A 24,442-nucleotide genomic window follows, 5' to 3' on the forward strand; every position below is an offset into this window, starting at 1 on the left:
AGCAATGGGAATTTTCTTTCCAGACAGAACCATACACTAAAACACTAAAAGCAGGCTAGTCTTTGCCTGACCTACAGATATCCAATGACTGATGTTTCTTTAAACTGTCATAAAACATTTTATATGGGACTGCAAAAGAAAAAGCAGAAGGACCAGTGAAAGATATTAAATTATTCAAAGTAAGGAACTTACTCGGAGGCTTTAAATACAGTGCTTAGGATTCTGCAGAAGATGAGCAGCCAGTTCATTCAATAAGACCCAACAAAAATAACGGTATGCATTTCTTCCTTTTATAGGTTTACGGCTAGAGGTGTCCAATTCCCACCTAAGTGACTCCCCTGGGCATAGGCCAGAGCAGTCTAATAAGCTCCTGTGGCTTTCCAAGAACTGAACAAATGAAACAACACAAAGATGAGTGTACCTCAAGAGCTGTTTATGGAATACATTTGAGCTGGACTTAGTTTATCTGCATCCACAAATGCTTTAGGACTGTCACATTACACTTGCAGGCAAATACACACACGCAGAGAAAGGCATGTGCAGCCCCATGCAGAGATCACCTATGAGCTGCCAAAGAATAAGATGCCATGTTTAATACCCAAGAGTCTTGTGTTTTTTAGGCTGCCTGCTGAAGTTGCTGCTGACCTATACACTTTAGGCTCATCTAACATTGCTGGGGAATTGATGACTTTTAAGTCTGAGCATTCAAGACTTTCACCCAGCCTTGGGTGTTTTCTCATTTATGTTTTAAGAAAGTCCATCTTATATTTATCTTCAGGCAGCTACTCAAAAAGAAAAAAGGAAGGCACAGCCCTCCTTCAGTGCATCCAGACTGTTTTGAAGAGACATCCAAGTAAAGCTTTTGAAGAGCCACAAACATTAACCTGACTGCTGTTACCCACTTGTGAGGATTTCTGACATTGGCTTCCAGGGACACTTCCCTTTGAAATCACTAATGAGCATCCTCCAAGGTGCTGCACCCTTCCAAGGTGACTGAATCTACTCCAAGAATTTTCTCTCCTTTTTTGAAATACACACGAATAGACTGAGCAGACATTAAAGTTTTACTATTTCTGGTAGCAACACCATTTTCATCACCAGTATCCATCCCTGTGAGCCAGAGAGCAGCAGATCACCTGTCTGTCTTGACACTACTCTTGAGGAGGCTGAGCTGCCATGAGTCCCAGAACACGTGAGTTTAGGAATCCAGGACCCTGGAAGCCTGGGCTGGAGGCAGCCCACTTGGCTTGTTGCAAAAGCCTAGAAAACTTTGGGTACTTCCCAAAATTAATTACAAATTACACAGCTGAAAGCAACGCATTCCTACATAACATTTTCATTTCAATAAAAAAGTCTTTGCTAATTCAAAATACTCCGAAAGTAACTGCTTTGATCTAGAGCCAATACCCTTTTTATCAGCAACCCAACGTGTAGAGAAAGCAAAGAAATACTAGCATACAAAATGTGAGTTTATAGCCAGTGCACTCCCCAAACAGAAACAATCTGTGGATTAGCATTAGCCATCAGCAGTGGCTCTGAAGGGCTGACTTTGCCTCATCCATCACCTGACAAGGACATGGCAACTCCACACTCCGGCAAAATTCACAGTGTTCAGAATTCTTACAACAACCATAGACAGCTGCATGCAATGGAACTACTAAAACAAATTTCTTTTTTTCCCCTCAGTGCAGGCTAGTGCTTTAATTTAACCCACATATTATCACATAGCCATGTCCAGGGAGCAAGTCTTCTCCTTGCTTCTCTTTTAAACATTATCTCCATGGCTCTATGTACAACCACGTTCTACAGCTTTTAAGGCAACTATTACCCAATTCCACCTTTATACACAAGGGCTTTAGCAGACCTGCATCAACTTCATACTGCCTGGACATCTGTTCTCATGTGTTCAGAGGAGAAACGAGAGAAATATCTCACTGCTTGTTCCAAGGCTTTCTTCTCTTCAACTGAACAAGGCTCATGAGTGCTACAGAAGGAATGAGGGAAGTATTTTTTTCTTGGAGCCCAACAATCAACCAACAAGACAACAAGGAAGCCCCTCTAGGGGACTTCTGACCACTCAGGTCATCGATATATTATTATTTTAACAGTCATAAAATCACTTTTGTGATATTTCTCTCCTTGTTTCTTGCCATTCCCCATTTGTCCATCCAGATACATCTACTCTCATGTATCAGGCTGCACAATCCGTAGTGCAGAGACCATGCCTTCACTGTGTTTATGCAGTGCTCATGCAGCAAGAGGACTCTTGTCTAGCAATGAGGGAGGCTTAGGGATATCTGGTGTCCAGTAGCACAAGCAGCTGACAGTTCTTAGCTCTTCCTCAAACAAAATTTCATCTGTTGTATGCAACAGCCACTCCAAGTACAACTGCATTTCGCAAAGCGCTTTTCTGACAGATTTCAGCCAGGCTAAATTATGGCTCTTCCTCTTGTCAGAGGAAGTACCCTTGCTTTTTGCTTTGCCTGTGGATCAGAAAAACATCAAAGCACAAGGCTCTGCCTAATGACTTCAAACCAGAGGCCTCTGGATCCACTCTCAAGAGCACGTTCCCTCTCTGGGTACCTGCCTTGTCCCACCACAGCTTCCACCTTCTTCTTGGTGGATGCCCATTCTCAGCCAAAGCACAGCCATGGCCAGCCACTTGGGGATCATGCCAAAGCCATAACTGGGGGCACTGGGCAGAGCTGCCCACACAGCTGGCACAATCTGGCACATCACCGTACCCGTGTGCTACACAAGTTTTGCTGCCACTGCCGTGTAGCTCACTGGTAACAGAAGATTCACAACAGATAATGGTTTAAATCAAATAACGTGATCTGAGCCCTGCTCTACTAACACAATTATCTCTTTACCTTTTCATTGCTTGCAATAATCAGGTAGTGGCAAGTTAATGAATTTCACAGCACGCGTCACATAGCACCTTGTTACATAGCTGTTTCTTCTGCATCTGCAACAAAATGAAGGGTAAGACTGTGAAATTACTGACAGAAGGCAAGTAACAGTGTCTACTCACCACGGGAGAAAAGATGCCTCCAAGAGACTCATTCCATCATTCCCCTCTCTTTGGCAAATTACAAGAAATTAGCCCTTTTTATTTCTGGAAGAAATACACCACAGAGCAGTTGTGCCACCAGTGCACTGTCACCATGCTGCACCCATGGGCAGCTGATTCTGCACTGGAAACCAGAGAGCAGGAGAGTAGAAGCCTGGGGATGGGGGCTTGGTGGTATGCCAGAGAAGGCAGCTCCATACCTTTCACAATTCTTTCCCTTCGCAGTGCACCTGCTGCAGAGAAGGCCAAAGCTAAGACATTTTATACACATTTTTTTGATCACCCTGTTAGCTTAAGCGGAAACTTAAGTCTTCCCAGAACAATAAAATTCTATAGCATGCAGAAAGAAACGGGCAAGCACCGGAACCCCAGGGATCACTCCCAAGGGAAAATTAAATTCAGTTAGGGATGAAAAGAGCCAGAAAGTAACATGAGGGAAGGTAACAGGACCTTGCAGCCAGCAAGAGGATGGGAGAAGAAGCTGTGCTATCAGCAAGTACCAGTGCTGCAAATGCAGGGAGCGCCATGCAGCCCCGTCTCTGCCAGGAAAGGCTCATGGAGCAGAAGAATGAGCACACGGGCTGCCTCTCAATCTCCTGGCAGGAAGCTTCTCTACTCCCCTTGTGCCTGGACACAAAGCTTTGGGCAGTAAAGAAGGGAGAGGCACGGTGGCACCCGTTCAGGGACGAGCCAAGCTACGGCACACCCTGCCCTGGTTCAGTGCTGGGAACCGACGGTGATCTGGCTACAAAAACCACAGGAAAGATCATGTTTGACCCCTTGCAGCTTTTCTCTTAGAAATCACTTTAGACACTCTTCTTGTGACTAGCGCTCAGCGAATCCTACCAGGACAGAATGGGACGTGCTGCAGCAGCAACCCTGACCATGGCATGGCTGTCCCTGCTACCTGCACGGACACAGCTCGGCCACAGAGAGAAAATCTTTTGTGCCAGGAACGTTTACCAGTGCCAGGTGCTGGTAAGCACTGCTCAGGGTGCTGCTGGCACCTGGGATGGCTCAAAGCTCCATGGTTTGTGGCAACAGCCAAAAAGCACGTGCCACCTCCTGAGGACCTCCACCTGTAGTATCCTGGGCAATTCAAAACCCACTATTCCCTTGTGCCTTTGTCTACCTGGAGTCATTCAGGGAAATGAAAATACACTAACTGAATTAAGAAGAGAAATCTGTTAAGATACATTCGTCTTAGGCCTCTGATGGAGAATTGAAGCACCATCAATTGCCTTCCTTCCTGCTCCTTTAATTTGCAGAATGAGTGTCCATACAGACTTCTAATGAGGTTTAGTTCATCTTCCTGAAAAGGTAGCTTAGTATAACTTTCTTCTACTCCTCCTCTAGACAACTTATGAATTACAGTATTTAAGCACCCTGACTCAAAGGATTCTTGCACTGTGGGAACACTTCCTGCTCAGAGTTTTTCAACAGTTAAAATCTCTGTGCTATCTTTTATGCCAGATTTAGTCAACTGGCCCAAATGGGTCCACAAAAGAGATCTGTATGGATGAATGCAATTCGTTAAAATCTTCTCCTACTTTCACTCCACTGCTGGAAATGACACAAAACGTAAGAAAAAACCCAGTACCTGTTCCATTTTCAGACTGAAGCAACAGCATATTCCTGGCTGCTAATGCAGCAGGGACAACAGCACTGCAGAGAACTCTTTGGATAATCACGTCTTCATTTAAAGAGAACTCAATTTCTTGATCTAAGCCATCACTGCCCTCCATCAGAACAGCCAGCATATCCACGACATCTAATAAGCGAAGGAAAAAATGTAAGCAGAGGATCCAGACTAACTGGGAAAACAACAGAGGTAGAATGCAACATTCCAGGAACACAAGGTATCTTTCTAGTTCCCCCCCAAAAAAAAACCCAAAACACAACAAAACAGAAGATAAAACCGAACAAACAAACAAACAACAACAACAAAAAAACCCACCCTTAAATTAGCACGAACAAAATAATTATTCCTACCTCACTAAACCCATAACGCCTCGAACCATTCCAGGGAGGGCGGCAGGAGGGGCGGGCAGAGCCAGGGCCCCGCTCCGCCGCCCCGGCGGCATTTTCCGGCACGCGGCCGCTCCCGGCGTCTGGAGAGGGGCGCGGGGCCGGGAAAGGCGGCGCAGCCCTGCTCCGATGCCGCTCGGCCGCGGCCCGGGAGCGCTGCGACCGCGCCTCCGCCGCCCGCCGGCACCGGCCCCGGCCGCCCTCGGCCCGCGGAGCCGCCTCCAGCCCTCCCCTCACTCACAGACACCGCCCCGCTCGCCGCTCGCTCCCGCCCCTCGCCCCTCCCGCCGCTTCGGCCGGGCTCCGGCTGGGGGGCTGCAGTACCGCCCTGTGCCCACAAGGCGGCAGCACTTGTCCAGAGGGTCCGCGACACGATGGCGGCCCGTGGGGACCTTGACGGAGAGAGGCGTTTTTGCCCATGTACCCCAGAGCGAAGTTGTCCCCGCCACAAACTTGCGCTTCCCTGACAGCCCCAAGGGAGCCCTACAAACTGACGCCAGGAACCCGGGCTGCTGAATTTGCTTTCACCATGTAGATATCCCTCATTTATTCCCAGGGCCCTGCAATCTCCCTGGGCTGCCTGGTCCCAGGTTTCCTTTTCCCAGTCCAAATCTCCCACCCCCAAGTACTCAGGGTTTTTGTTTTTTTTTTCATGCCGAATACATGTTGCAAACTGACAGTACAAAGCTTCGGGCTTGATTTTCTCTGTGCTGGAATTCTCCTCGAGAAATCTGCCACCGTATAACCCTAACCACAACCACCTTGCTTTGCTCAGAAATCACAACCTTCAGACCAGCATCATGGCACCTTACCCACTGGCCCTCCACTGGCACCTTCCCCAAGCACTCCAGTAATACTCCACATTTTCAGTGGGCATCCTGTCAGACCCTCATCCTTACCCTAAAAACGCACCAAGGAATCCTAAAATAGCCATTAGGAAGGTATAACAATTCTCTAAAAGTCACCAGAGAAAGCCTTCAAAATTCCCCTAAATATTGCTAATAGCCCTGCAAAAAAAAAAAAAAACAAAAAAAACACTCAAGGAAGCCTGCTCAGCCTCCAAACCCCTTCCTGTTGCTCTCTAGCCCACAGATGTCATCCCTACCTTTTAGCAGCGGGTCCTGTTGTCCTCTGAGGGTTCCGGCGTTGTCCTGGTGCGAGGGTCGCTGCCCTGTCCCACTGGGAGGCTTCCGGTGTGGTCTCGCTGTCAGGCTTGCTGTGCTGTGCTGCTGTTGTTGGGGCTGAAAAGGGAAAAGGCTGCTTAGGGTGAGGTACGGGTGGCGTGAGGGGTGCCGCACCTGTACCCTAACTTGCCTCCTAAGATGTACCCTGTAGCCCTGATCTCCACTGGACTGTCCAGCCCTCAAGGCCTCACCCTTTACCCCTGACCCCTCCCTCTGCCCCCCAGCCCTCAGGCTCTGGCTGTCACCCTCGAGCCCCCCCCTGCCCCTCAAGCCCCCTCTCAGCTGCCCCTCAGCTCCTGTGTGCCACCCTTAATCCCTCTCCTCTGCCCCTCAGCCCCCAGCTTCTCTGTGTCACACTCCAGCTGCCCCTGCCCCCCTCAGCATCTCTCTGTGTCACCCACTGTCCCCCCCCCGTTCCCCCCTGAGGCACAGCCTCTGTCACCCTCAAGCCCCCACAGTGCCCCTCAAGCTGCCCCTCAGCCGCGATGCCATGAAAAGACCCTAAAAACCCATAAAAATGCCCTAAAAAATCCCACATCTTCAAAACGCCTTAAAACTTTCACAACAACATAAAAATAGCCTCTGAACGCCCTTAAAATACAATAAAAATACCCTACTTTAAAACACCCCTAAAAGCCCCCAAAGAACCTTTTAAAAAAAAAAAATCCCTACATATTCCTAAGAGCTCTCCGAATTGCTCCAAAAACCTTAAAACACATCGATAAGACCCTAAAGACCCAGCGCAGCGAGGGAGGCTGGAAGATGCGAAGCCACGCTCCCGGCCCCGGGCGCAGCGCGGCTCCGGCAGGAAAGCGGCTCCTCCGGCAGGCAGAGGCGGCGCCGCGCCGGCAGACCCCCGCCCGCTGCCCCCGGCCCGGCGGGGCCGGCACCGGGCCCGGGGGGCCCCGGCGGCGCCCGAGCCCCGCGCCCGGAGCGGACGGAGCGGCGGCACCGGCCGGCACCGGCGCGGCGCCCGCGCCGCCTCCCCCGCCCGCCGGCCCGGCCAAAGTTCCGCTCGGCTCCGCACGGCTCGCACCGGCGCGGCTCCGGCGGGCCCGCGGCAGCCCAGCCGCGCCCAGCTCCCCTTCCGCCCCGGCCAGCCCCGGCACTGCCGGCAGGGCTCCGCGCCGCACCCTTCGCTGCCGGGCCGGGGGCAGAAGAAGCGCCCCGAATGCAGCGGCACAGCCCGATCCCCGCCCTGCCAGCGCTGCCACGGCTGCAGCTCCCTTCCTCTGAAGGCCCGACTCTGATGCCACGCTCCGGCGCTCACCTCACCCCAACGAGGGCACAGAAACGTAGCCTTCCCTTCAATCGCGTCCCCTAGAAGAGAAGAAAAGAAGCGGCTTGCCTCAAACGATGGCAAAAGGGGGCTTTTTACCTCAGTCCAAACCCCTTAAAAGGGGGGACAACAGGACTGCCCCCTCCAATTCAACCTCAGGAGGACGAAGTTTCAAAGGGAAAGGAGAAAAGTCCCGGCTGCAAAGGCACACTGGCTCACCTGCTGCTTCTCGGCACAAAGGTTTGTCCCTCGGCTCCTCCTTTGAACAATGCTCCACGTATCCAGGTGGCTTTCCAGGTGATCCCCCACACCCTGTCCGAAGCGCCCACCATCCTTCCAGGAGAGAGCCCCGGGAGCCCCCCATAAACTCCTCTCCTCCAGCAGCTCCGTACAAAAGCGATGGGAGGAAAACCCCCTAAATCAGCCGCCGGAGGAGCCGCCCCTTCCTCATCATCCTCACAGCTCACACCGGGGGCTGCTCTGAGCCCTCCTCATCCTCACAGCTCACACCTGGGGCTGCTCTGAGCCCTCATCATCCTCACAGCTCACACCTGGGACTGCTCTGAGCCCTCTTCATCCTCACAGCTCACACCGGGGGCTGCTCTGAGCCCTCCTCATCCTCACAGCTCACACCTGCCGCTGTTGCCGCACTCCAACAGCGTCTCTCTGTCTCCAGCACACAGCCCACTTCTCACAGACACAGATCCAACAGAAATCTGCTACGGGTGTCGGCTTTTCTTAATCCGCCTGGGTGCACGGTTAAAACATGTACGTGCATTGATGGTCATTGAGAGAAAGCTTTCCCCCGGAGAAAACAGTCCTTTTAGCTGCTCTCCAGGGCAGTTGGACTCCCCCTGTGCCTTCTTCGGGGGTCAGGAAAAGGGGCTGAAGACTCGGGGCTCTGATGCCATTTGGGGCACCCCAAGGTCCCCAGGAGAGGGACGCACACTGCGGTGGGGGAGCGGGTGGGTGGCGAATGAGGGGAGGGGGCCACGCTGGGTGCCGTCCCGCAGAGTAACCCAAAGCTGCCCCAAAATTCCCTGGGAGGGGTGTGCGTATAACACTAAAACCTGGCAAGTGTTTTGTTTTTACAGCTATTGGTAAAGAATAGGATTCTAAAACTAAACGCATTTGGAAATGAGCCATCTCTCTATCCGTTCATTTGTGTGCAGGAACGTAGGAAGCTGGCTGGGGACGGGCAGTAGTTCTGAAAATCATGCCCTAGCCTTTTTCTCTAGGAACGAACCAAGCAAGTGCCCTGAAACCAGCGGAGCAGCTGCAGAGGCTGAAGGGAACAAAAAGGGCTCCCCGGCACCTTTTCCCTCCGTTCTCTGCCATTCCCCAAAAGGCGTCTCAGTCTCAGAAGAGGCGTTTGTTATGCAGCTTGCCAAAATGAATACCTGTCAAATCCTAACTCTTGCCTTTTGTTTAACGTGTTCTTACTTCCTATTTATGTCATCAAAGAAAGCAAGGAAAGAAGAAATGTGACTGGTTCCCACTATTGCTCCGTGCAGGCATTTTTAAAGGCTGCTGTACTTCTGTCCTCTTTTTCCCCTCCAAGCTTGACTTTCCCCCTCCTTTTTCGAGGTCTGCTGCTTTGGGTGTCCTAAGCAGGGCTGGGTTCCTCGGCAGGGGTCTTAGGACTCGCTACTGCTTCTGCTTTTTGCGAAGGTGTATCAAAGTGTGCCAGCAAAAGGACTGTTTTCTCCAGGGGAAAGCTTTCTCTCAATGACCATCAATGCATGTACATGTTTTAACCGTGCACCCAGGCGGATTAAGAAAAGCCGACACCCGTAGCAGATTTCTGTTGGATCTGTGTCTGTGCGAAGTGGGCTGTGTGCTGGAGACAGAGAGACGCTGTTGGAGTGCGGCAACAGCGGCAGGTGTGAGCTGTGAGGATGAGGAGGGCTCAGAGCAGCCCCAGGTGTGAGCTGTGAGGATGAGGAGGGCTCAGAGCAGCCCCAGGTGTGAGCTGTGAGGATGAGGAGGGCTCAGAGCAGCCCCAGGTGTGAGCTGTGAGGATGATGAGGAGGGCGCGGCTCCTCCGGCAGCTGATTTAGGGGGTTTTCCTCGCAATGCTTTTGCACGGAGCTGCTGGAGGAGAGGAGTTTATGGGGGGCTCCCGGGGTTGTCTCCTGGAAGGACAGCGGGCGCTTCGGGCAGGGTCTGGGGGATCACCTGGAAACACACCTGGATACGTGGAGCCTTGCTCTGAGGAGGAGCCGAGGGACAAACCTTTGTGCCGAGAAGCAGCAGGTGAGCCGGTGCGCCTTTGCAGCCGGGACTTTTCTCCTTTCCCTTTGAAACTTTGTCCTCCTGAGGTTGAATTGGAGGGGGCAGTCCTGTTGTCCCCCCTTTTAAGGGGTTTGGACTGAGGTAAAAAGCCCCCTTTTGCCATCGTTTGAGGCAAGCCGCTTCTTTTCTTCTCTTCTAGGGGACGCGATTGAAGGGAAGGCTACGTTTCTGTGCCCTCGTTGGGGTGAGGTGAGCGCCGGAGCGTGTCGGGCCTTCAGAGGAAGGGAGCTGCAGCCGTGGCAGCGCTGGCAGGGCGGGGATCGGGCTGTGCCGCTGCATTCGGGGCGCTTCTTCTGCCCCCGGCCCGGCAGCGAAGGGTGCGGCGCGGAGCCCTGCCGGCAGTGCCGGGGCTGGCCGGGGCGGAAGGGGAGCTGGGCGCGGCTGGGCTGCCGCGGGCCCGCCGGAGCCGCGCCGGTGCGAGCCGTGCGGAGCCGAGCGGAGCTTTGGCCGGGCCGGCGGGCGGGGGAGGCGGCGCGGGCGCCGCGCCGGTGCCGGCCGGTGCCGCCGCTCCGTCCGCTCCGGGCGCGGGGCTCGGGCGCCGCCGGGGCCCCCCGGGCCCGGTGCCGGCCCCGCCGGGCCGGGGGCAGCGGGCGGGGGTCTGCCGGCGCGGCGCCGCCTCTGCCTGCCGGAGGAGCCGCTTTCCTGCCGGAGCCGCGCTGCGCCCGGGGCCGGGAGCGCGGCTCCGCATCTTCCAGCCTCCCTCGCTGCGCTGCTTTTGAGGCGCTCCTGAGGAGCTCCTGGGATCGGTGGCTTTTGATCGGCGTCGCTGTAGGAGAAGGGCCCCGGGCGCTTCTTGGTTGTTACGGTTGTTGCTTCGGGTGCTCGTGACAAGGTTTTTTTTGGATTGAGTGTTGTTGTTGGATTTCTTTTTGATCGGTTCTTATGTTTTTTAAGGATGCGTTTCTAAAGGTTTACGCTGGTTTTTATGGGTCGTAGCATGATGTAGAGGGTTGTTTTTCAATTCGGTTGTGGAGGCTTTTATTAGCGCGAGTGCATTGTGTTTGTTTTGGTGGGCTTGAGGGAGTGCCCTGGAGTTAATCGGTGAGGTTTCTTTTAATATTGATGAATGCATTCTTGTTTATTACATTATAGGGGTTTCATTCGTTTGGCTTATTTGATTGCCGTGTATGTTTCATTGTTGCCGAGAACTTGGGAGATATTGTTTGTGGTTACATTTCTCTTTTGGCGACGTGTTTATTTCTAGGTGGTATCTGTGTTTTGATGGTTTGAGGCAATTTTTGTTTCTTGAGTTAAGAATACTTATTTTGTTGTTGTTAATATATATTTTTTTTGTCGTTTGATGTGTTTGGTTGTTGTTTTTATTGGTTTTACTTTTGGGAACATGGGCATTTCCATGGTGGATCTCTTTAGGTGTTTATTTTATCTGGGGGGTGAATTTTTTGTTTCTTCGTGGTTCCCATATTTTTATATCTGTAATTATTTGGTGTTTTTTTTTAGTTAATTTTATAGAGCATGGGGTTCTCTTTATGAGTTAGTGTAGTGGTAGGGTTTTGGTTATTATTTTTTTTACAAACTTTGGGGGTCTCTTGTATGGTTTGGAGTATGGTAAGTTAGTTGGCTCTTTTTTTTTTTTCCTTTATAGTGGTTTTTGTGATTTGCTGTGTGGGTTTCTATAGGGTTTTTTAAAATATTTGTTTCGTTTTTGTGACGCGATAAGAGCTGCTGGTGAAAGGAATGTACTGCGGGTTTTTTTGCTGGTAGTTGGTTGGCTGGTGGAGCCTTTCTGAATTTTTTGGACGGTATTGGTGGGAATTTGATGCTGTTTGTTTTGGCATTTTATATTTAGGAATTAGATTATAACTGCAAAGTTTTAACTATAACTCTAATGAAATAGAACACATGCATAAACATGATAATGGGAATATAAAGCTTCAATTTTAAATGTAAATGGAAAATATATAAATGAAACGTGTAACATAAATAATGCTGTCCGTTACTATTAGGTATAACCTTGTTTGATATGGAGTATTTTATATGTTTATATGCATATAAATATCGATTATAAACATAAATATCCATATAGAAATGTATAATTAATACATGTGGATATATGAATATTACAAAACAATAGGAATCAATACAGTACCTAATGCGTATTTAACTGTATGTGTCTTATTATAACACATTTCATGTCATAAATACTATCTATCGAAATATAGTACCTCAAAATGTTGTGATAGAATAGATAATTACTTATAAAAATCAAAAATAGAAGTATAGAAATATTTAAATATAATTTAGAATAAAGGGGATTTTTATGTTCTATTTGGTATTAGGTAGGGGTTTTATTATTAAAATTATGAATAGAAATAAAGTAAAATTAGAAGTCTTTGTATAGAAATATATCCTAAATACGTTGAGATCGATTTGATAATTCAAAGGTAAGTAAATATAAGTATTAGCAGTGTGTACGAAATAGAGTTTAAAAAATAATTTATCTATCTCGCTACCTTATTATATATATAAAATATATTTATAAATACATCTATATAAAGTAGAAGTTCAAATGTGACTATAATGATGAAAAAAATATAAGAATATTCGAAAATCGTTTAAAGAAAGGGCTTTTTTCGTTTTTATTTGGTTGGAGGCAGGGTTTTAATGGAAAAGAGATGAATATACATTTTAGTTTGATATCATTCTAAATATGGAAATATATAATCAATGTATACAGGTGTATATATAAAAATATAAAATAGAAATAAAAATGAGTATTAGGAAGAGATAGACTATAAATAGCATCATACATCAATCTACATTTAAAATATACATTTGAATATAAATGCGAGAAATGGAGATACATTTAAATGGAGTTTAAATAAAGGGTTTTTTTAAAAAGATTTTTACTTGGATAGAGGCAGGGTTTTATTTTAAGCAATACAAACCTTTTAGAAATCTAAATCTAACTATAGAAATATGTAAGCAATCTAATAAGATATGTATAAAAAATAAAATGTAATAAAATAGAATAGGAATAAATGTAAGAAGTGATAAAAATACAATTTTCCATCAGTATCCATTACAAATCCGACTGTGAGTATAAATCTGAAAAATATAAAAACAAACCCTGTTGCAATGCAGTTTAAGAGGAAAGCTTTTTTCTTTCGGTTCCTGTCGGGTCGCAGGCAGGCTTTTTGTTCCGTTCTTTCCCGCGCGGACGCTTTGGGGCGTTCGCTGCCGAGGCCGTGCCGGCGGGGACGGCGCGGTGCTGCCGCCGTGTGGGCAGAGAGCGGTACTGCAGCCCGCCGCCCGCGGCCGCCATCTTGGGAGTGGCGTGGCGCGGACTCGCTTGACCTTCTCGAGAGGGCGCGAAAACGAGGACGTTGAAATTCGAGGACCCGTGTCTGTTTTTTACACTGCGTGAATTGCGCGCACCGCCGGCGCCCCCCGACGAGATTTTCCGCGGAGGTTCGGGTGTCGTGCACACGGGCTGTGGGGTCAGCAGCACCGCGAGCGTGCGGGTTTTTGGCGGGAGCCGACAGGCATGGGCAAAAACGCCTCTCTCCGTCAAGGTCCCCACGGGCCGCCATCGTGTCGCGGACCCTCTGGACAAGTGCTGCCGCCTTGTGGGCACAGGGCGGTACTGCAGCCCCCCAGCCGGAGCCCGGCCGAAGCGGCGGGAGGGGCGAGGGGCGGGAGCGAGCGGCGAGCGGGGCGGTGTCTGTGAGTGAGGGGAGGGCTGGAGGCGGCTCCGCGGGCCGAGGGCGGCCGGGGCCGGTGCCGGCCGGTGCCGCCGCTCCGTCCGCTCCGGGCGCGGGGCTCGGGCGCCGCCGGGGCCCCCCGGGCCCGGTGCCGGCCCCGCCGGGCCGGGGGCAGCGGGCGGGGGTCTGCCGGCGCGGCGCCGCCTCTGCCTGCCGGAGGAGCCGCTTTCCTGCCGGAGCCGCGCTGCGCCCGGGGCCGGGAGCGCGGCTCCGCATCTTCCAGCCTCCCTCGCTGCGCTGGTTTTTAGGGTCTTATCGATGTGTTTTAAGGATTATGGAGCTGCTCTAAGAGCTCTTAGGAATATGTAGGGATTTTTTTTTTTTAAAAGGTTCTTTGGGGGCTTTTAGGGGTGTTTTAAAGTAGGGTATTTTTATTTTGTTTTTATTTTATTTTAAGGGCGTTCAGAGGCTATTGTTATGTTGTGAAAGTTTTAAGGCGTTTTGAAGATGAGGGATTTTTTAGGGCATTTTTATGGGTTTTTAGGGTCTTTTCATGGCATCGCGGCTGAGGGGCAGCTTGAGGGGCACTGTGGGGCCTTGAGGGTGACAGAGGCTGTGCCTCAGGGGGGAACGGGTGGGGGACAGTGGCTGACACAGAGAGATGCTGAGGGGGGCAGGGGCAGCTGGAGGGTGACACAGAGAAGCTGGGGGCTGAGGGGCAGAGGAGAGGGATTAAGGGTGGCACACAGGAGCTGAGGGGCAGCTGAGAGGGGGCTTGAGGGGCAGGGGGGGGCTCGAGGGTGACAGCCAGAGCCTGAGGGCTGGGGGGCAGAGGGAGGGGTCAGGGGTAAAGGGTGAGGCCTTGAGGGCTGGACAGTCCAGTGGAGATCAGGGCTACAGGGTACATCTTAGGAGGCAAGTTAGGGTACAGGTGCGGCACCCCTCACGCCACCCGTACCTCACCCTAAGCAGCCTTTTCCCTTTTCAGCCCCAACAACAGCAGCACAGCACAGCAAGCCTGACAGCGAGACCACACCGGAAGCCTCCCAGTGGGACAGGGCAGCGACCCTCGCACCAGGACAACGCCGGAACCCTCAGAGGACAACAGGACCCGCTGCTAAAAGGTAGGGATGACATCTGTGGGCTAGAGAGCAACAGGAAGGGGTTTGGAGGCTGAGCAGGCTTCCTTGAGTGTTTTTTTTTTTTTTTTTTTTTGCAGGGCTATTAGGAATATTTAGGGGAATTTTGAAGGCTTTCTCTGGTGACTTTTAGAGAATTGTTATACCTTCCTAATGGCTATTTTAGGATTCCTTGGTGCGTTTTTAGGGTAAGGATGAGGGTCTGACAGGATGCCCACTGAAAATGCAGAGTACTTCTGGAATGTACTGGAGTGCTTGGGGAAGGTGCCAGTGGAGGGCCAGTGGGTAAGGTGCCATGATGCTGGTCTGAAGGTTGTGATTTCTGAGCAAAGCAAGGTGGTTGTGGTTAGGGTTTTATGGTGGCAGATTTCTGGAGGTGAAATACTGCACAGAAAATATCAAGCCCGAAGCTTTGTACTGTCAGTTTGCAACGGGTATTCGGTAAAGAAATAAAAAACCCTGAGTACTTGGGGATGGGAGACTTCGACTGGGAGAAATCCTGTGCTGTTTTGATATTGAGGAGGCAAAAGGAAACTTGGGACCTGACAACCCAGCGGCATCGCAGGGCCCTGTGAAAATATGAGGGATATCTACTTGGTGAAAGCAAATTCACCAGCCCAGGTCCCTGGCGTCAGTTTGTAGGGCTCCCTTGGCACTGTCAGAAAAGCACAAGTTTGGGGGGGGGGGGGGCGGGCAGCTGGGGTCCGAATATATCCTTTAATATTCGGATTATTTCTAGTCAGCCTCACCCTAAGACCCAGGGAGCTCTGCGCACAATCACAGGCCATTTTCCCGTGGAAAGAAAACTCACCAGTCCAGGTTCCTGATGTCAGTTTGTAGGGCTCCCTTGGGTCTATCAGGTCAGCACAAGTTTGAGGTGGGGACAACTTTGGTCTGCGATCCATCCTTTGATATAGGGATTTTTTGCATTAAGGTCCCAGCCCAGGGCCAGGGGCCCCTGGGCACATCCTTTGGCCATTTTCCCTGGAAAAGAAAACTCACCAGTCCAGGTTCCTGATGTCAGTTTGTAGGGCTCCCTTGGGTCTATCAGGGCAGCAGAGGTTTGTGGACGGGACTACTTCAGTTTGGGGACCATCCTTTGATATAAGGATTTTTTGCAGTCAGGCCCCATCCCAGGACCAGGGGCCCCTGGGCACATCCTTTGGCCATTTTCCCTGGAAAAGAAAATTGACCAGTCCAAGTTCCTGATGTCAGTTTGTAGGGCTCCCTTGGGTCTATCAAAGCAGCACAACTTTGAGGTTGGGGACAACTTTGGTCTGGGATCCATCCTTCGATAGAGGGATTCTTTACAGTCAGGTCCCAGCCCAAGGCCTGGGGCCCCTGGGCACATCCTTTGGCCATTTTCCCTGGAAAAGAAAACTCACCAGTCCAGGTTGCTGATGTCAGTTTGTAGGGCTCCCTTGGGTCTCTCAGGGCACCACAAGTTTGAGGAGGGGACAACTTCGGTCTGGAGTCCAGCATTCGATATAAGGATTTTGTGCTGTCAGGTCCCAGCCCAGTGCCAGGGGCCCCTGGGCACATCCTTTGGCCATTTTTCCTGGGAAAGAAAACTCATCCAGTCCAGGTTGCTGATGTCAGTTTGTAGGGCTCCCTTGTGTCTATCAGGGCAGCAGAGTTTTGAGGAGGGGACTACTTCAGTTTGTGGACCATCCTTTGATATAAGGATTTTTTGCATTCAGGTCCCATCCCAGGACCAGGGGCCCCTGGGCACATCCTTTGGCCATTTTCCCTGGGAAAGAAAACTCACCAGTCCAGGTACCTGATGTCAGTTTGTAGGGCTCCCTTGGGTCTATCAGGGCAGCAGAGGTTTGTGGAGGGGACTACTTCAGTTTGGGGACCATCCTTTGATATAAGGATTTTTTGCATTCAGGTCCCATCCCAGGACCAGGGGCCCCTGGGCACATCCTTTGGCCATTTTCCCTGGGAAAGAAAACTCAGCAGTCCAGGTTGCTGATGTCAGTTTGTAGGGCTCCCTTGGGTCTATCAGGGCAGCACAACTTGAGGTGGGGACAACTTTGGTCTGCGATCCAGTCTTCGATATAAGGATTCTTTGCATTCAGGTCCCAGTGCTGTGCTTGGGGCCCCTGGGTACAACCTTTGGCAATTTTCCCTGGGAAAGAAAACTCACCAGTCCAGGTTCCTGATGTCAGTTTGTAGGGCTCCCTTGGGTCTATCAGGGCAGCACAAGTTTGAGGTGGGGACAACTTTGGTCTGCGATCCGTCCTTCGATATAGGGATTCTTTACAGTCAGGTCCCAGCCCAGTTCCAGGGGCCCCTGGGCACATCCTTTGGCCATTTTTCCTGGAAAAGAAAACTCACCAGTCCAGGTTCCTGCTGTCAGTTTGTAGGGCTCCCTTGGGTCTATCAGGGCAGCAGAGTTTTGAGGTGGGGACAACTTTGGTCTGCGATCCATCCTTCAATATAAGGATTTTTTGCATTCAGGCCCCAGCCCAGGGCCAGGGGCCCCTGGGCACATCCTTTGGCCATTTTCCCTGGGAAAGAAAACTCACCAGTACAGGTTCCTGATGTCAGTTTGTAGGGCTCCCTTGGGTCTATCAGGGCGGCACAACTTTGGGGAGGGGACAACTTCGGTCTGGGGTCCATCCTTCAATATAAGGATTTTTTGCTTTGAGGTCCTAGCCCAGTGCTAGGGGCCCCTGGGCACATCCTTTGGCCATTTTCCATGGAAAAGAAAATTCACCAGTCCAGTTTCCTGATGTCAGTTTGTAGGGCTCCCTTGGGTCTATCAGGGCAGCTCAAGTTTGAGGTGGGGACAACTTCTGTCTGGAGTCCAGCCTTCGATATAAGGATTTTGTGCAGTCAGGCCCCAGCCCAGTGCCAGGGGCCCCTGGGCACATCCTTTGGCCATTTTCTTTGGGAAAGAAAACTCACCACTCCAGGTTCCTCATGTCAGTTTGTACGGCTCCCTTGGGTCTATCAGGGCAGCACAAGTTTGAGGTGGGGACAACTTCGGTCTGCGATCCATCCTTCGATATAATGATTCTTTGAAGTCAGGCCCCAGTCCAGGGCCAGGGGCCCCTGGGCACATCCTTTGGCCATTTTCCCTGGGAAAGAAAACTCACCAGTCCAGGTTGCTGATGTCAGTTTGTAGGGCTCCCTTGTGTCTATCAGGGCAGCACAAGTTGGAGGTGGGGACAACTTTGGTCTGCGATCCATCCTTCGATGTAAGGATTTTTTGCATTCAGGTCCCATCCCAGGGCCAGGGGCCTCTGGGCACATCCTTTGGCCATGTTCCCTGGAAAAGAAAACACACCAGTCCAGGTACCTGATGTCAGTTTGTAGGGCTCCCTTGGGTCTATCAGGGCAGCAGAGTTTTGAGGAGGGGACAACTTTGGTCTGCGATCCATCCTTCGATAGAGGGATTCTTTGTAGTCAGGCCCCAGCCCAGTGCCAGGGGCCCCTGGGCACATCCTTTGGCCATTTTCCCTGGGAAAGAAAACTCACCAGTCCAGGTTGCTGATGTCAGTTTGTAGGGCTCCCTTGGGTCTATCAGGTCAGCACATGTTTGATGAGGAGACAACTTTGGTCTGCGATCCATCCTTCGATATAAGGATTCTTTGCAGTCAGGCCCCAGCCCAGGGCCAGGTGCCCCATGGCACATCCTTTGGCCATTTTCCATGGAACTGAAAATTCACCAGTCCAGGTTGCTGATGTCAGTTTGTAGGGCTCCCTTGGGTCTATCAGGGCAGCAGAGTTTTGAGGAGGGGACAATTTCGGTCGGGGGTCCATCCTTCGATATAAGGAATTTTTGCATTCAGGTCCCAGCCCAGGGCCAGGGGCCCCTGGGCACATCCTTTGGCCATTTTCCCTGGGAAAGAAAACTCACCAGTCCAGGTTGCTGATGTCAGTTTGTAGGGCTCCCTTGGGTCTATCAGGGCAGCGCAGGTTTGAGGTGGGGACAACTTTGGTCTGCGATCCATCCTTCGATATAGGGATTCATTACAGTCAGGTCCCAGCCCAGTGCCAGCGGCCCCTGGGCACATCCTTTGGCCATTTTCCCTGGAAAAGAAAACTCACCAGTCCAAGTTCCTGATGTCAGTTTGTAGGGCTCCCTTGGGTCTATCAGGGCAGCACAAGTTTGAGGAGGGGACAACTTTGGTCTGCGATCCATCCTTCGATAGAGGGATTCTTTGCTGTCAGGCCCCAGCCCAGTGCCAGGGGCGCCTGGGCACATCCTTTTGCCATTTTCCCTGGGAAAGAAAACTCACCAGTCCAGGTTCCTGATGTCAGTTTGTAGGGCTCACTTGGGTCTATCAGGGCAGCACAAGTTTGAGGTGGGGACAACTTTGGTCTGCGATCCATCCTTCGATATAAGGATTCTTTGCAGTCAGGTCCCAGCCCAGGGCCAGGGGCCCCTGGGCACATCCTTTGGCCATTTTCCATGGAAAAGAAAATTCACCAGTCCAGGTTGCTGATGTCAGTTTGTAGGGCTCCCTTGGGTCTATCAGGGCAGCAGAGGTTTGTGGAGGGGACTACTTCAGTTTGGGGACCATCCTTTGATATAAGGATTTTTTGCATTCAGGTCCCATCCCAGGACCAGGGGCCCCTGGGCACATCCTTTGGCCATTTTCCCTGGGAAAGAAAATTCACCAGTCCAGGTTGCTGATGTCAGTTTGTAGGGCTCCCTTGGGTCTATCAGGGCAGCAGAAGTTTGAGGAGGGGACAACTTCGGTCTGCGATCCATCCTTCGATAAAATGATTTTTTGAAGTCAGGCCCCTGCCCAGTGCCAGGGGCCCCTGGGCACATCCTTTGACCATTTTCTTTGGGAAAGAAAACTCACCAGTCCAGGTTGCTGATGTCAGTTTGTAGGGCTCCCTTGGGTCTATCAGGGCAGTACAAATTTGAGGAGGGGACAACTTCGGTCTGGAGTCCAGCCTTCGATATAAGGATTTTGTGCAGTCAGGTCCCAGCCCAAGGCCTGGGGCCCCTGGGCACATCCTTTGGCCTTTTTCCCTGGGAAAGAAAACTCACCAGTCCAGGTTGCTGATGTCAGTTTGTAGGGCTCCCTTGGGTCTATCAGGTCAGCACAAGTTGGAGGTGGGGACAAGTTTGGTCTGCGATCCATCCTTTGATATAGGGATTCTTTACAGTCAGGTCCCAGCCCAGTGCCAGGGGCCCCTGGGCACATCCTTTGGCCATTTTCCCTGGGAAAGAAAACTCACCAGTCCAGGTTGCTGATGTCAGTTTGTAGGGCTCCCTTGGGTCTATCAGGGCAGCAGAGGTTTGTGGAGGGGACAACTTCAGTTTGGGGACCATCCTTTGATATAAGGTTTTTTTGCATTCAGGTCCCATCCCAGGACCAGGGGCCCCTGGGGACATACTTTGGCCATTTTCCCTGGAAAAGAAAACTCACCAGTCCAAGTTCCTGATGTCAGTTTGTAGGGCTCCCTTGTGTCTATCAGGGCAGCACAAGTTTGTGGAGGGGACAACTTTGGTCTGCGATCCATCCTTCGATATAATGATTCTTTGCAGTCAGGCCCCAGCCCAGGGCCAGGGGCCTCTGGGCACATCCTTGGGCCATTTTCCCTGGAAAAGAAAACTCACCAGTCCAGGTTCCTGATGTCAGTTTGTAGGGCTCCCTTGGGTCTATCAGGGCAGCACAAGTTTGAGGGGGGGACAACTTCGGTCTGCGATCCATCCTTCGATATAAGGATTTTTTGCATTAAGGTCCCAGCCCAGGGCCAGGGGCCCCTGGGCACATCCTTTGGCCATTTTCCCTGGGAAAGAAAATTCACCAGTCCAAGTTGCTGATGTCAGTTTGTAGGGCTCCCTTGGGTCTATCAAAGCAGCACAACTTTGAGGTTGGGGACAACTTTGGTCTGGGATCCATCCTTCGATAGAGGGATTCTTTGCTGTCAGGCCCCAGCCCAGTGCCAGGGGCGCCTGGGCACATCCTTTTGCCATTTTCCCTGGGAAAGAAAACTCACCAGTCCAGGTTCCTGATGTCAGTTTGTAGGGCTCACTTGGGTCTATCAGGGCAGCACAAGTTTGAGGTGGGGACAACTTTGGTCTGCGATCCATCCTTCGATAGAGGGATTCTTTACAGTCCGGTCCCAGCCCAGTGCCAGGGGCCCCTGGGCACATCCTTTGGCCATTTTCCCTGGGATAGAAAACTCACCAGTCCAGGTACCTGATGTCAGTTTGTAGGGCTCCCTTGGGTCTATCAGGTCAGCACATGTTTGATGAGGGGACAACTTTGGTCTGCGATCCATCCTTCGATATAAGGATTCTTTGCAGTCAGGTCCCAGCCCAGGGCCAGGGGCCCCATGGCACATCCTTTGGCCATTTTCCATGGAAAAGAAAATTCACCAGTCCAGCTTGCTGATGTCAGTTTGTAGGGCTCCCTTGGGTCTATCAGGGCAGCACAAGTTTGAGGGGGGGACAACTTCGGTCTGCAATCCATCCTTCGATATAAGGATTCTTTGCAGTCAGGCCCTAGCCCAGGGCCAGGGGCACCTGGGCACGTCCTTTGGCCATTTTCCCTGGGAAAGAAAACTCACCAGTCCAGGTTGCTGATGTCAGTTTGTAGGGCTCCCTTGGGTCTATCAGGGCGGCACAACTTTGGGGAGGGGACAACTTCGGTCTGGGGTCCATCCTTCCATATAAGGATTTTTTGCTTTGAGGTCATAGCCCAGTGCTAGGGGCCCCTGGGCACTTCCTTTGGCCATTTTCCATGGAAAAGAAAATTCACCAGTCCAGGTTCCTGATGTCAGTTTGTAGGGCTCCCTGGGGACTGTCAGGGCAGCACCTGCTGGAGATGGTGACAACTATGGTCTGGGATATATCCTTCGTTGTATGAATTTTTTGCTGTCAGGTCCCTGCTCAGGAGCAGGGTCCCCTGGGCATGTGCCTCAATTTTGAGGAAGTTTCTGTTTAGAATGTATGATTTTTTTTTGGCTTAAAGTAAAAAATTTATTTTTCATTTTTAGTGAGGTTTATTTTTTTTTATTGCTTATTGCTATATTTTTTTGATATTTGTGTTAGGTTAGTAGTAGGGATAGCTTTACTTTTATACGTTGAAACGAGGGTCGTGCGTACTGGTGTTCATAAAGGTTTAATATTTTTATGGTTCTGATGTGTTAGGTTAATGATTTTATAACGTTTACAAGATTTTTTTTTGTTTTTATTTCAATACAGGCAGGGTTTTCTTAGTTTTAAGGATTTGTTTGGCATAGATTTTAGAGGCGTTATTGAGGGGATAGGACAGGGTGTCTCTGTTAATCTATTTGGCAATTTGGATACTGGGTAAATAAAATTAATATTTTGGTAGAATTTTGGGGTTTTGTTAGTTTAATTATTTATGAATTTGTGTGCCTGCAGCTGTAGTGTCTCTGCTGCAAGTCTCAGTATCCATTCATGTTTGTGTGCGTTAGGCAGTCCACTCGTGTACCAGCGAGTCCCCCCTGCAAGCGGCCGCAGAGCCGCTCCTTCGCTCTCCTGGGAATTCGGGGAGCGGCACACGGCTCTGCGACGAAGCCTTGATCTTTGTCACTTGGAGGTGGCACCAGGGAGCCTCAGGAGCGGCCGAGGAGTTGCTGTAAGTGGGGGAACTACTAGTGAGGGGGACCAGGGTCCACTCGAGTTTTGGGAACGCCGCCTCACCTCGCCTGCTCTTCAGCCAGGCAGACCCTGCCAGGAGGGCGTGGGCGAAGCGTGCGGCCCGAGGAGCCCGGCGTTCTCAAGAGAATAATGGTGAGCAGCAGAATTGCTGAGTTGTGGCTGCTGTGCGGCTGAGATCGTGCAGTGATGTTTGGTGTTCTCGATTTTAGCTGAGCACAGGACCACAGCCCAGTGACCATAGGACATTCCCCGCAGGCGAGGCAGCCTCCATTGCCAGGCGACGTGGATTCTCATCCCCAGATGCCAGAGAGATAAGTGGAGGGCTAAGGCCCGCAGAGGGGGTGAAAGCGGGGTGCTGGGAGGGCCTTTAGGATCAGGTTTGGGGGCAGGGATGTGCAAGAAGTGTCCCCTTAGGCCAGCTAAAGGGAAAGTGTCTGTTTTGATCACAGTGCTGAGGTGCTCAGGGCAGAGCAGTTCTGGTGTGTGTCCTGTCACTTGTCTCTGGTGCACTCTGTGTTCTTTGGGTCTCTCAGCTCTTTCTTCTCCTCAAAAGCTCTCTCTCCCTGTCCTGTGTCACGGGTGTCTGCACGTATTTGTCCCACAACTGCTCTGCCCTGCTGCATAGCCTGTAATAGCACAAGTCCTGGGGACTTGAAATTTGTCATTTGCAGGGTGTAGTTGGGCTCTAGATTGTATGGGGAGATTGACATAACATGTTTGGTGATGCTAAGTTGTCCTGCAGCCATTTGACACTAGTCCTAACTTCCTTTCAGGTGCTGACAATTCAAATATGTGGCAGAGAGCCCCAGTCCTGGGTGAGGGTGTTGCCATGATCAGGTCAGTCATGGTTTGCATTTGCAGGGGCTGCCTAAATGGTGACCGTGTTACAGCAGTGTTCTTTGCCTTTATTTTTAGGAGGTCCAGGCAGATAGCAGCAGTCAAGGCCGAGTGTGCCAGGTGAGCAGTGGACAGAAGCAGCTGTTGTTGCTCAGGTTTCAAGATTTGGTGCAATTGTAAGCATCCATTGTTGTTTGTGTGCTTTAGGGAATCCACTCAGTGTACTCATACCTCTGTCTCCAACTGGCTGATGGACCAGTTTTCATGCAGATGTGATCTTGTGGGAAGCAATACAGGACCCTGTGACAGATCCTTCCAATTTTGCATTTCAAGGTCCCCTCCTGGTAACCCACAGGAATGGGCAAGGAGTTGTGGTGAGGCAGGGAAGAGGAGTGAGGGTACCCTCAAGTTGCAGCAATGCCATGTCACCTTGTCTGCCCTTAACCTAGGTGTGCCTTGAGATGACGGTGTCAGAATCCAAGCGCGCCTGAGGTGTGTGGCCCAAGACTTCTTGGGAGACGGTGAGTAGCAGAATTGTCAGGTTCTGGCCCATGTGCTGTTAAGGTAGTGCACTGACGTTTGGTTTTCTTTCTCTTGGCAGAGCAAGAGATAACAGCCTGGTGACAACTGGAACTTCCCAGACAGGCACGAGGCCTCGATCTGCACCTGATGGGGATTTGCATCCCCAGATATGTGCAAGATAAGTGCAGGGCTACAATGCACAGAGGGGATGGAAGAGAGGTGCTGGGTTGGGACTCCCCAGGAGGGGTTTTTGAGTCAGTTTTGGAGATGGGGATGTGCAAGAAGTGTCCCCTTAGGCCAGCTAAAGGGAAAGTGTCTGTTTTGATCACAGTGCTGAGGTGCTCAGGGCAGAGCAGTTCTGGTGTGTGTCCTGTCACTTGTCTCTGGTGCACTCTGTGTTCTTTCGGTCTCTCAGCTCTTTCTTCTCCTCAAAAGCTCTCTCTCCCTGTCCTGTGTCACGGGTGTCTGCACGTATTTTTCCCACCGCTGCTCTGCCCTGCTGCATAGCCTGTAATAGCACAAGTCCTGGGGACTTGAAATTTGTCATTTGCAGGGTGTAGTTGGGCTCTAGATTGTATGGGGAGATTGACATAACATGTTTGGTGCTGTTAAGTTGTCCTGCAGCTGTTTGACACTAGTCCTAACTTCCTTTCAGATGCAGACAGTTCCGGTCAGTGGCAGAGAGCCCCAGTCCTGGGGTGAGGGTGTTGCCATGATCAGGTCAGTCATTGTTTGCATTTGCAGGGGAAGCCTAAAGGGTGACTGTGTTACAGCAGTGTTCTTTGCCTTTATTTTTAGGAGGTCCAGGCAGATAGCAGCA

At 51.0% G+C, this 24,442-nt stretch overlaps 1 long non-coding RNA gene across 3 annotated transcripts in view; it reads right to left on the bottom strand.

Annotated features, from left to right (window-relative positions):
• LOC144248615 (uncharacterized) overlaps positions 1-24,442 on the bottom strand; it is a 104,200-nt gene that overhangs the window by 15,472 nt on the left and 64,286 nt on the right. For all 3 annotated transcript variants that reach the window (XR_013341914.1, XR_013341915.1, XR_013341913.1), the window contains one exon: positions 6,207-6,342. This is a non-coding gene — a long non-coding RNA (uncharacterized LOC144248615). The remainder of the gene's footprint in view (positions 1-6,206; positions 6,343-24,442) is intronic.

Source organism: Lonchura striata, unplaced genomic scaffold, assembly GCF_046129695.1.
Source record: "Lonchura striata isolate bLonStr1 unplaced genomic scaffold, bLonStr1.mat Scaffold_194, whole genome shotgun sequence".
NCBI lineage: Eukaryota > Metazoa > Chordata > Aves > Passeriformes > Estrildidae > Lonchura > Lonchura striata.